The 11,326-nt window shown below is 36.0% G+C and overlaps 6 non-coding genes across 6 annotated transcripts; all 6 read right to left on the bottom strand.

The window, feature by feature from the left end:
- Nucleotides 1-2,506: 2,506 nt before the first annotated feature.
- Nucleotides 2,507-2,667, bottom strand: LOC123209839. Its single transcript, XR_006501147.1, has one exon. It is a non-coding gene; the product is annotated as a U1 spliceosomal RNA (small nuclear RNA).
- An 803-nt stretch (nucleotides 2,668-3,470) lies between these two features.
- LOC123209833 lies at nucleotides 3,471-3,627 on the bottom strand. Its single transcript, XR_006501141.1, has one exon. It is a non-coding gene; the product is annotated as a U1 spliceosomal RNA (small nuclear RNA).
- Nucleotides 3,628-3,955: 328 nt separating this feature from the next.
- LOC123209866 lies at nucleotides 3,956-4,116 on the bottom strand. Its single transcript, XR_006501172.1, has one exon. It is a non-coding gene; the product is annotated as a U1 spliceosomal RNA (small nuclear RNA).
- Nucleotides 4,117-5,294: 1,178 nt separating this feature from the next.
- LOC123209828 lies at nucleotides 5,295-5,455 on the bottom strand. Its single transcript, XR_006501137.1, has one exon. It is a non-coding gene; the product is annotated as a U1 spliceosomal RNA (small nuclear RNA).
- A 1,052-nt stretch (nucleotides 5,456-6,507) lies between these two features.
- On the bottom strand, nucleotides 6,508-6,668 carry LOC123209862. Its single transcript, XR_006501169.1, has one exon. It is a non-coding gene; the product is annotated as a U1 spliceosomal RNA (small nuclear RNA).
- A 3,504-nt stretch (nucleotides 6,669-10,172) lies between these two features.
- On the bottom strand, nucleotides 10,173-10,333 carry LOC123209830. Its single transcript, XR_006501139.1, has one exon. It is a non-coding gene; the product is annotated as a U1 spliceosomal RNA (small nuclear RNA).
- Nucleotides 10,334-11,326: the final 993 nt, after the last annotated feature.

The raw sequence follows: 11,326 nt of genomic DNA, 5'->3' as shown, positions 1-11,326 counted from the left end.
GCTGGTAAGGTGTAAACATGAGGGGAAATGTGAGGGCTTGTAAATTGTTGTGCTAATTTTGGGCTCATTGGCAGAGCCAATGCAAAAGAGGCATTTTAAATATATGGATAAATCAAGGATCTTATGGGTGGAGACACCCAAGGAAACTGCAGACTAGCCCCACAGGGTGGAACTGATGGCTAGGTGCAGCATTAGCCTTCTCTATAGTCTTGTAATCTTCCTCCTCACCCATCCATGACACCACTTTAATAAACCATTCTGTCTCTTGCTCTAATGGGGTTGGAAGCAACACAGAGGAGATAACATCTTGTTAAGTGAAATAAAGCAGATTTGGTTTCAAAAATATAATTAATGATTCAAACAACTATGAGATTTTTTAAATGAATCCTTACAGGAAGAGCATCCATAATCATTGATTCATGTTCCTATGTTGGGATTCTCAAGGTCCTCCATTTTAACATCTGAGGGCCCTGATCAATTCCGATGTTTTCAATAAAATTCTCGAGGTTACTTAATGCCTTGTAAATCTAGAACTATATTTTCACCAAATATTAAGGTTAACAAGTATGATCACGTGATGAAAAAAATTCCTTAGCAAGTAAATAACATGATTACCTGGAAATCCATTGCATACCTCATTATCAGATAATTTAGATATGAGGGTACAACAAGGAATGATGGATAATTATTCATCATGTGCTCGTATCTCATGTGTATCGCTTGCTACATTGAATCTGTTGTTGCATTCCACACAATGGTCTCCCACGAGTACCTACTAAATGTATCAATGTCGTCTACTAAATGTACAAACCGATCTTAGATTACCTTCTTAATGTCTGCCCCCTAATAGAGCATTATGTGCAAAATACAATATGACTAGCTTCACCCCATCCTCATCATCATCGCTCTAGCAACGTGCCACATTTGCTGCTTTTAGATCAGCATAATTAATTGATACATACCTCAAAAGTATTGTTGCCTCAATCGAGGGACCTTTGAAATGTGTACGTATGATGACACATCTGTATTATCACCAAAAATTAGCCTTGTCACCAATGCAAACTCCATTGGGCTAAACTGAATATCAATATCATTTACTCGAAACTATAACTCTCTTTTATGATCTATGCGGTTAATTAGATGGAATAACATAGTGCATAAGTATAAAGCTATTTTGATGTTCTCACATGCTTAAAATTTGCCTAAAACATGTTCTTTTATAAATTTCTCGTTGGCTCATATTGATACTAGATTGTATCTTTGTAATTGCATCTAGGTTTGCTCAAACACTCATTTGGCCTCGAAATTTGTGTGCAAGGTGAAACTTATACTCACCGTCCCGCTCATTCATAGAGAATTTCTGAAACAAGGAAATAAAACATTAATTTTAAAAATTAAATCATAAAACAAAGTTATAAAAAAAAGAATTAAAATTATAAAAATAGTAAAAAAATAAAGTAAAAAACAATTTAAAATTTTAGTAATTAATAATTTAAAATTGGTTGAACGAATAAAGAATTGGTGGCCAACCAATTTTTTATTTAAGGAATTGGTTGGCCGCCAACTTAATTTTTTTAAAGAAAATTGATTGGTTGGGCAACCACTCGATCAACTAATTTCATTTAATTAAAAATTGGTTGGTTGATCAACTAATTTTTAAATATGAAAAATTAGTTAGTTAGTTAGTCAATTATCTGATCAATCAGTTTTAAAAAATTTTAAAATTTAAAATTAATTGGCTAGATAGTTGGTTGTCCAGTCAACTATTCAGCCAACATTTGGCTAATCACAATCTAGAAATTTTGTCAAAAAATATTATCTCAACAGATCTATACCAAATCATATATCTCAATATTTTTTTCAACTTATATGAATTATTTTTACCAAGTAAAAAATTATTTCATTATAATAAAATCAAATTTAAGAAAACTCAATTTTAATCTAATAAAGTCAAATTTAAGAAAACCCAAATCAACCTAACAAAATAAGCAAATCTTCAAAATTTTAAACTAATACTCACATTATTTGACATGTTTTAGGTGTTTAAGTTTGAGATTTGTAAAAATGATGAAAACCCGCCGGTGGAGTCTGTCCAAAGAGATGAAACGTTGTTGTCGACGACTGGACAATGTCAGTAACAGCAACTTGGCGATGATGGGAGTTTTCTTTTTGGTTGGGTGACTTCTATAGGTTGGCTGAGTGGATGGGTGATCTTTCCTTGGCTGGGTTTTGCCGTACAGGTTTGCTGGGCGGGTGAGTAATTTATGGGTTGGCTGGGTGAGAGAATGACTTTGCTTGGCGGGCAAGTAATTTGCGGGTTGGCTGGGTGGGTGAATGATTTTGCTGGGTAGGTGAAATTCATGCGTTGACTCGTGATTACAACTATAAATTAATTAATATCCTGAAAGACAACTGTATCTAAAACTATAATTAATTGAATACACCAAATCACCAACACGCGTAAGGACAGACAAAAGGACTTACAAAAACTTGATAGAGAAATTTGATAGGGGCCGCGCGAACGCAGGCCCCCACTACCACAAATTATGACGTAGGCTCTCCCACTTGGGGAGACCTTAGGCTGGTGCACCTCCTAAGTGCAATGAAAGCCACCAACCTAGGCCATGAGCTTTCTTGATCGCCCATTGACCCCGTCCAGGTAAGTATGTTCCTCTGTGTTTTGTGCTTCTTATTTAAACTTGCGACCTTGTACTCTGCTCTACCGACTTGTCAATGTGGGACTCAAGCTTGGCATCCAATAAAACTAAAATATTATTATTTAACTGCTTTGGCACGTCCGAGTTTAGAAATATCAGGCTTCAAAACTCAAATGACCAAAACTTAGGTAATTTTTTTCAGCGACTGTAATAATATTATGCACCATCTAGGGAAAAAAAAAACTAATTACAAGAAGTTTTCCTTGCTATTTGTAGAGAGGCTAGATCAAACCATTTCAATCGCAGAAGTTAACACTTTGAAACGTATAAAATCCATTTATTGAGTAATCATATTTCAAATCACCATTTTTAAACAATCATACCTCAGTTCTCTAGTCTTAAACAATCATATCTACGATCTCCTATCAAAGATGGCTGCTCAATGACAAACAGATCATTTCCCAATACAGAAAATACTGGAAATTAAAAGAGAAAAAAATTCAGTTACTTTCCAATCTCGAAGCAGCCCATTAGGGGTAGAGGAGCTACCATCTATCATAGTACATGGTGATCAGACTCTAATATGAATTTTTTACCACATTCTCTATAAAGGGTCTCATGTCTCTTTATTTCTTTCCCAAGCTCGGGTTATTGAACGGGCTTTTGAGAAGAATTACCTTTGATCTGGACATTTCAATAGTTAAAAACACCGTAGGTTCTCTGGTACCCACTATCTCTGTCTGACATTTTACATAAAAACTGATCCCTGGAAAACATGTAACTGAGGAATAAAAAATTTAAATCCTTAATTGGGTAGGGGCTGCACAAACACATGCCCCCACTACCACAAATTATGACGTAGGCTCTCCTGCCTGCTTGAGGAGACCTTAGCGTGGTGCCTCCCAAGTGCAATGGGGGCCACCACCCTCGGCCATAGATCGCCCTGATCACCACCCATCCAGGTAAGTTTTACAGGTTCCGCATTTCTATTTTATATTTCTCACTTGCAGTTACACCACCGTGGAATTCCGATGTGGAAAGAGAGTTTGAGCAGTGTGGATGTGGTTACACACTTTAACTAAACTATTATGTTTAAGCAGAATATCTACAGCACATTATTATTTGTATATACTATCAATAATGCGAAATTATACACATGAAAAATTTAGAATCAAAGAAATGGCCCATGAAAATACAATTTACACGTTGTAATATATTGGTCAGCGACGCTTTAATATCCATACAAATTCGTAAATTGTCATTTTCAATCTTCTATAAAACGATTTAAGTTTTGAATTGACAGGGCCGCGCGAACGCAGGCCCCCACTGCCACAAATTATGACGTAGGCTCTGCCTGTTGGGCAGACCTTAGAAGGGTGCACCACCTAAGTGCAATAGAGACCACCTTCCTAAGCCATGGGCCTTGCTGATCACCCATTGACCCCGTCCAGGTAAGTATACTTAATTGATGATTTGCTCTTCAACTTATACCTGTCAGGGATGAAGTATTGCTTTGTATTTTTTCGGTGTGGGATATTCTTAACAAGTCTCTCTTTCAACCAGCTTGGTGCCCCACCTGGTTGCAAGCCCTCGTCACTGAGCCTAGCTAACAGGTCTCTCTCACTATGCCTATTTTCGATATTTTTATGTTCTCCCATACTCGAGATACTATGGAAGAATTTACAGTTCATGCTTACAATCCAACTCTATTAACTAAGCCTTTTATCTTTGCTTGCTTGTTCATGCAGACAATCTCCCCTAGTTCTAGAGAGCATGAAAACTTGACGTATTATCATCATAAAAAGAAAGCATCCTTATACTGTTACATATTATCATATAAAAAGAAAGTATCGTGTTACAAAGTTATCCTTCTACTGAGTTCTGTGAATGTATTGAGAAAAGAATCTATCTCCAAGCTAGCTTTTGGAGAAGACTTATATGGGTAGTTGTATCATTGGCCTTGGGATTTTAAAGGACTCATAAAAAATCTGAGGAGATACTAAATAACACACCACAGCATATAAATACGTGTGATGATATGTGTAGATTCCCAATGAGAGAACTGGCACAAAGATAAGGACTCGTCAGTTTATCATGGTTGAAAGATGGGGATCGCAGCACCAGATTTTTTCATTATTAGAGCTGCGAAATCAGGTATCCCTTGCCTGAAATTTAGTAATAGTCAAGTGATTCATCCTTGATTGTGAACCATATTGTTTATTATTGCAAGAACCTTTACTCTTCTCTTGGCACTACTTCTCCACTGACTCATTTAGAAGATTAGATTATTCCTAGTCTTGTCATAGAGGCTGATCATTCGTCTGTAACTTCTATTTCCACGAAAGAGGAAATTCACAAGGCTTAACTTTTCGTAAGAATCCACATAGCACACCAAGTCCTAATGGTTAGTGAGCCTTCTTTCAAGGCTGTTGGGACGGTATCAATGCTTAGGTGATACAATTTGTGCAAAATTTTTTCAGCATTCCTGGCTAACTCCAAACCACCATACTACTAAACAGAAAAATCAGCAAACTTATGAACCAAAATAATAAACAAAAGACACCAAGCAACTAAACAAGAATAAAAGAACTATTGACGAAAAGAGTGCGTTATAAAGGTTCATGATTTTAGCATTGGACAGGGGCCGCGCGAACGCAGGCCCCCTCTACAACAAATTATGACGTAGGCTCTCCCACTTGGGGAGACCTTAGGGTGGTGCCCCTCCCAAGTGCAATGGAGGCCACCACCCTAGGCCATGAGTCTTCTTGATCGCCCATTGACCCCGTCCAGGTAAGTATGTCGCTTTGTGTTTTGTGCTTCTTATTTAAACTTGCGATCTTGTACTCCGCTCTTCTGACTTGTCAGTGTGGGACTCAAGCTTGATAGATGTCGTCAAACTAAATTATTATTTAACTGCTTTGGCAAGTCCGAGTAACATCAGGCTTCAAAACTCAAACGACCAAAATTTTATATTATGAAGTATTTTTTTCCGCAAGTGTAGTAATATTATGCACCCTTTAGAAAATAAAAACCAAGTATGGGAAATTTTTGTTGGTAGAAGCTGTTTGCAAAGAGCCTAGAGAACTAAATGTTGTTAAGTTTGATCAGTTTAAACTCTGATTTAGAGTTTCAGAAGGCTAGCAATGCGCGCATGGTATGGTACAACCTCACAACAACTTGTTTTTCCATTGTTTTGCAGTAAGATATCAAATCAGAGTGAAGTTGGAGACCATGTCGAAAACTGATATATAAGTAATTTGAACTCATATTCTACTTCCACTTCCAGAAATGACTGATTATTTAATTCTTAGTTCCATAGAATTTAACACTGTAAAACGTATAAAATCAATTTTTTCAACAGTCACATCTAAAATCTCTTATCAAAGACGGCGACTCAATAACAAATAGATCATTCCCCACTACAGAAACAATTGTAAATTAATAAAAAAATAATTATGTTGAAGCAGCAAGTTGGATAAATGGTGGACTCTATTATATGGAATTTTTACACATTCTCTATAAGGGTCTCTTTTCTCTTTATTTCTTTCCCAAGTTTGGGTTACCGAACGAGCTGAGAAGAAGAATAACAGCAACAATTGGTTCCATAGTGGTATATTCCATTGTGTTTGCCTAATTTAGGACCTTATACACTCAGCTATCGCATTTATTTCTGGAATTTTGGCATTTTATATGTTTCCATCCATCAAAATATTTTCCTAAAAGAACTTTTAAAAGTTGAAAATATACCTACTTCTCTGCAAAACACATATCCCGTCAAAATTTTATAAACATCTTAAGATAAAATTTTGCCAAAAATGTGCGAGACAATAAGAATTAGAGTATCGATTTGACAGGGGCCGCGCGAACGCAGGCCCCCGCAACCACAAATTATGACGTAGGCTCTCCCACTTGGGGAGACCTTAGGTGGGTGCACCTCCCAAGTGCAATGGAGGCCACCTTCCTAGGCCATGAGCCGTCTTGATAGCCCATTGACCCCGTCCAGGTAAGTATGTTTACATGCTGATTTGCTCTTCTAATTATACATGCCACGGTTAAACTATTGCTTTGTACTGCTTCGGTGTGGGATATTTATTCTTAACGAGTCTCTCTCACTCTCTGCCAATATTCAATAGTTTTATGTACTCTCATATTCAAGATATCAACTATGGAAGAATTTGCAGTTCATGCTTAAAATCCAACTCTATTAACTGAGCCTTTTATTTTTGCTTGCTTGTTCACGCAGACAATCTTCTTCAGTTCTAGGGAGCATTATCTTTCAACAGCACAGTTTGATTATCATAAATAGAGCAGATAACATGAACATTTATTGACGTATTATCATCCCAAAAAGAAAAAAAATTGTGTTCATGAGAAGGAAGAAAGAAAGAAAATTGCAGTTGTTATGGTACGTGTCATTATCATTTTGGCTTGGCTGATCAGAAAGTGAAACTGTGACGCCTTTTGTGCTTTCTTTCTTTCCATGTCTCTTCAATTACTGTAATCTCATCTGCAATGTTCAGCCGATCACAATATGCCAGTTGTATAATATCTCAACCATGCATGTGGTGTATAGTTGCCCTAATCACTGCCAAGCTAGAATTGATGGAGCCTTGCTCCAATGGCAAAGACAGGTATATACATATATAAAATTTTCCCCAACTGATGTTTTTCTGCTTTGCATGATCATGTAAATCCTAAAGTTGGTATCCACATATATTTGGTTTTAACTGTTTGGCATGAAGGGTTGCATAGTAAGATCAAAGTGGGACAGGATAGTGGCTTAATCATGCCATGGAAGGTAGGGTTCTTAAAAAAACTGGAAAACTGGAAAGTAGGGACTAATTTTCTCTTAAAATCCCAAAACTCTCAAGTCTTCACTCTCTCGGTCTCTAGTTCCCACTTCCACTCTCAACTCCATGCTGTCGCTGTTGCAGCCTCGCCAGGACCCTAACTGAACAGTTGTGGAAGCACTACACAGTCCCTTACTGTGATACCCTTAGGCGAATCCCACATCGACAAAGCACGGGAGAGATGTTGGGTCTGTGTGTGTTCTGTCTTTGGATCCCACATTGGTTAGTGGTGGGAGAATTGAATTGGTTAAATAGCCTGTGAGCTCCTTAACTGTTAAGACGCGTTTTGGGTTGCAAAGCCCAGAAGCAAACTCATGATGGACTGTGTGTCCAAAGTGGACAATATCTTGACAGTGGGCCGGGTTATTGGACCTGGGGTGTTACAAATGGTATCAGAGCAGCTCCACGTGTCCTCTTGATCGATGGTGGGGCAAACCTCAGCGAGGACGCTGAGTCCCGTAAGGGGGGGTGTATGTGATACCCTTAGGCGAATCCCACATCGACAAAGCACGGGAGAGATGCTGGGTCTGTGTGTGCTCTGTCTTTGGATCCCACATTGGTTAGTGGTGGGAGAATTGAATTGGTTAAATAGCCTGTGAGCTCCTTAACTGTTAAGACGCGTTTTGGGTTGCAAAGCCCAAAAGCAAACCCATGATGGACTGTGTGTCCAAAGTGGACAATATCTTGACAGTGGGCCGGGTTATTGGACCTGGGGTGTTACACTTACATCTTGGAAATTTGATCTAGAAGAACTTATGAAATTTCCTGCTAGAATGGCAATTATTGATGAAATTAGGATATTTGACTGCATTATTAGTGAGGCTGAAAATATGCCCATTCATTGAGATTTTCACAAACCATATTACATCCTGTATATTTGAACTAGAAGATTCAACATTTGTTTTGCATTGAGCTAAAATGATCAGATTCTAGGATATGAGTTTTAATTTTAATTCAGTTATTTTTGGACTTTGTCGATTGTGTTTCCTGCACATAATTACATGTCAAGGAAGAATGGTGATGAACAGCTGAACTTTACTCCAACGTCTAGATGAAATCACTTGATTGCTAACCTGTTCATGGGGCTTTAACATTGCTCTGCTAAGTATACAAATTTTCGTTTTCAGAACTCAGACTAATGTTAATTAGAATTTAAACACTTTGTTAAATTCTAGCGGTTGGTTTATCCATAGATTTTACAATGTATGGATTTTAAAAGTCCCACATCGTTAGAGCGCAAGGAAATCTCAAGATATATATATAGAGTGAAAAAAAGGACCCCCCTTGTGCCGCAAGTGGATGTGAGCAAGCCGTGGATGGGTTTTGTTGACTCGACCGAAGGGGTTGAGACACGTATGGAGCTTTTGCCTTTTCTGTTTTGGATTCTTGGCCGATAACGCGGTTATCACGTGGTGTTCCTCATCCAACCGAACGGTATCTACCCGCTTGGGGCTAATTACTTATTTGGTTTTTCACATATCGATAACAAACTGAATCAGTTTAAATGCCAAAATTTATGGTCAAACTGGTATTAGCATATCTAACTTACATTTCTCTGACAAATAAATTTATACGTACAAATTGTCGTGGGGCTAATAACTTATTTGGTTTTTCAGGTATCAACAACAAACTGAATCAGTTTAAATGCTAAAATTTATGGTCAACCTGGTATTGGTTTATCTAACTTACATTTCTCGGGCGACTAAATTTATATATATAAATTTTTATTATATAATTTAGTATTATTATATAATTAAATAATTTTAAATTAAAAATAAAATAAATTTTAATTATATGATAATATATTATTTGTATATAAAATATATATATATACATAGTATTATTCTTTCTTAAATTTATATACATAAATAATGTGTTATTATGTTAGATAATTTTTAATTAAAAATAAAATAAAACTCAATCACATGAGTACATATTATTTATGTATAAAAAATATGTATACATAATATTACTCTTTCTCGAATTTGAACCTAACTAAATTAGTATTAGTCAATTATGCATTGCTGACACTAATAGTCACAGTGGTTGTATTACCTTATCTAGGCCAAACCCAAACACGCTTCGGTTTAAGCCAATTTGAATGAAAAATAGTTTTGTTAAAATTTAATTCGAATTTGTTGAGCTAAAATTAAAGATAATTTGACTTTGATTCAAATAAAATCATATTCGTAATTCGATTTCATAACTCATTGATAAAATGACATTATTTTACCTAAATATATTAAATCATCAATTAAAATCATGAATTTGAGGTGAACTAAGTCAAGAATTCAAACTACCGATTTAAATTAATCAAAATCACAAATTCGAACTAAATTGAGCTATATACTCAAAATACTAATTCAAACTATGAATTCATATCAAACACCTCTTATTCGACTCAATTTAAAAAATAAAATAAATTTTTTTATTCTAGTTTGATTTGATTTCAAATGGAAGTACATCAACTTTTGAGCCTAATTAGAGGTGAGGCTGTAAATATGACCATATTACTAAACAATCGCAATTTATGACATCCCGTAAATGTGAACTAAAAGATGATAAATTTAATTTGCAACTTTCCTGAATTAATGATACATATAAGGTTTGCTTGATAGCAATTACACAAACGACGTTGCATCATATGAAACTTGACTTGAATTTGGCAGAGGCCGCGCGAACGCAGGCCCCCACTACTACAAATTATGACGTAGGCTCTGCCGCTTGGACAGACCTTAGGTTGGTGCACCTCCCAAGTGCAATGAAAGCCACCACCCTAGGCCATGGGTCTTCCTGATTGCCCATTGACCCCGCCCAGGTAAGTATGTTGCGAAGGTGGGCTGAGCGCTTTATTTGTACCCTTAAGCTTTGACTTGTTACTTCGTATCTTATAGATGTGGGATTACGGAAACTTGTTTTGGATTTTTTCCCTTAAAAAATGGCTTTGTCTTATTGGAATCAACGTCACTCAAGAGAGAGATTTTCGAACAAGTCTGACTTCTGGATAAGACTCTATAACTCTTCAGAGGAAAACAGATACTTTTAATAATCTAATTCCAAGAAAAATAGTTTGGGACTGTTCAGAGGTTTTGATGTCCGTATTATGTTTGCAAGATATAGTTAGTTTTCATGATATTGAGTTCGAATTATCTAAAAAAGATTGTGTTCATAAAAACTGAAGAAAGAAAACTGCATTTGTTATGGTTTCTTGATTTACACAATACAAGAAGAAGTAGAACTTTTAAGATCATTGCAAAAAAAATCCTTTCATATATGAATTTTATGTTCCTTAGGTGAAAACTACAATAATTCTAGCATGCTCAAGACACCAATTTGTTAGATGATACTGTTTGTCCATTCTTACACAATTGACATAGGTGGAGTTGCAATATTTTGACTTTGTTAAGTGTGTGAAATTTGGACTCATTCCTTAAGAATTATTGGTTGGACAACACCAATTATCAAGAGGTATTGACAGGTTCCTCAGGTACATATGGATAAACAACTCATATTAAGAATAAGAATATATATAAAAAAAAAAGAAATCATATTGTCTAGGCATAAATAATTACATAATAACAATACATATATTTCCATTGTTGATATAATAAAAAAGGATAACAAAAGATGAAACTATCCAATTATGACAACGAATTAGCTATTAAATAAAATATTTAAATTGTCGATATATGTGATGGGTATGATCACCAAGTTTCTACATGTCACCTTTAATCAAGTACAAGTGGATTGAGTCAAAAACACAAACAGCCCATCAATTTTCTAACGGGGAGAAGGAATATTTTCCACCCAACTTTTGAT

This window comes from Mangifera indica, chromosome 2 (genome assembly GCF_011075055.1).
Source record: "Mangifera indica cultivar Alphonso chromosome 2, CATAS_Mindica_2.1, whole genome shotgun sequence".
NCBI classification, from domain to species: domain Eukaryota; kingdom Viridiplantae; phylum Streptophyta; class Magnoliopsida; order Sapindales; family Anacardiaceae; genus Mangifera; species Mangifera indica.
The sequence above is the reverse complement of the archived record's forward strand: the minus strand, read 5'-3'. Positions and strand labels throughout refer to the sequence as shown.